This window comes from Aplysia californica, unplaced genomic scaffold (genome assembly GCF_000002075.1).
Source record: "Aplysia californica isolate F4 #8 unplaced genomic scaffold, AplCal3.0 scaffold00947, whole genome shotgun sequence".
NCBI classification, from domain to species: domain Eukaryota; kingdom Metazoa; phylum Mollusca; class Gastropoda; order Aplysiida; family Aplysiidae; genus Aplysia; species Aplysia californica.
The window spans coordinates 222,766-224,545 of NW_004798217.1; positions in this window are offsets into that span (position 1 = coordinate 222,766).

Genomic DNA, 1,780 nt, shown 5'->3' on the forward strand with positions numbered 1-1,780 from the left:
GTGTGCATGTGTGTTGTGTGTGTGTGTGTGTGTGTGTGTGTGTGTGTGTGTTAGTGTGTGTGTGTGTGTATGTGTGCTAGTGTGCATGTGTGTTGTGTGTGTGACAAAGATCAGAATCTGGCAACTGAAATATTTCAAAAGAAAACAAGTCAGATTAACCTGAGGGGGAGGGGGTGGGCAGACTTGATTTATACCAATTGATTTTTTTTTAAAAACGAAATTCAATATTATGATACGTGCTTCGTGAAAGGCTCATTACCGCAGAGAATGAACAAAAAGGAAGGACAGTAAGGTAAAAGGACGGAGAAAAGTAAAACGAAGTAAAGAGAGTAAAAAGAAAGAAAGGAAAGAAGGATAAAAGAAGAGGTATAAGTACAAGAATTGAAAGAAAGTAAAAGGAAGGAGATAAGGAAAAGAAAGGAGATAAATTAAAGAAAGGAAAGAAAGTAAGGATGCAACGTTTCAGTAGGCAAATGGAGACACTCAATGAAAATTCTATAAAACTAAAACTTTTCTGGACATGATGGAAGTCGAACTCTCGTCTCCAGAAAGCGCCCAAACGCTATACCACACACATACTCCTACAGTTTTGACTTCTTCAAAGAAACTTTCCAACCATAAGTAAGCCATAAAGTGTGGATTTTCCTAGACGTTTTTAAATCTTTAAATGTAGGGTATGGAAGAAAAGTAACATGTCGAACAAATGCCGCTCTTCGGGACACTTAAAAGCCCAAAGAGCCCCTTCCCCCTTCCCCCTATTCCCCCCCCCCCTCTTTTCAATTTTGCCGTAACTACGACCTTTTCAAGTAAAAAGAAACACCACAAAAAATACAAAATAAATATAATTTGAAAACCGAACCTCCTCCCCCAATCCCCTAACCAGTTCAGGTCGTGTTTTGACCTTGTACACATATATATCTCCGTGGGCCACAATTACGTTGTATTGACGCCACGTGAAGGAGAAACTCAAATGACCAAAATGTACTCAATGTGGACGTTAAACTTGTACAATCAGTCATTACATTCAACACAAAATACGACCTATATATCACATGTCTATCAGATATGGAAGATGTGTCGAGACACAGTGGAATCAGGCGCTCGTCAGTTTTTGGGCATATGGAGTTATTGGCATCAATGTATCATCCTAAAGCCTGTCCATTTGTCTTGCTTTTGAAAAAAAATTACCCATCTACCTGGAATAGAAGTCGAGATATTTGCAACTGAGGAAAGTGGGAGTCGTCTTGTGGCGGGGGAAAATAAGTGAACAAAAAATAGACCCTATAAAGTTAGTTGACTTCTAAAGCTTGTGAGTTCTTAGAAACAGCAAATTCATATTTATTGTGCCTTCGATCAACTTTTCTTTCAGTAAAACTACTCAGAAATGTGTTTTTTAATGGACAAAAGATGCTGAGATAAAAAAAGAAGATTGATGAAAATTGCCAAAAAGTTGGGAAAATGTTGAATTCTTTGATTCCATTATACTTAAGAGCGCCTAATTTCTCTACGTTTCTCCACAAATAGTTTGAATCGTTATAAGATACTTTTTTTTTGTTCCATACTCTCGACATTATAAATACACTTTTTAAAATAATCTTTAGATGTTCCGTCGTTTACTCGTCTAACACTTTTCTCATTAACTCTCCCCTGGCAGAGATTATAACATAATACACCAATCACCCAAACAAAAAGTTATATTTCAAGATAGAAGTGATTGTTGATTATAATCATAATTACCATAAATACACATTTCCCAGTTTAAAAACCCCCACACCCCCCC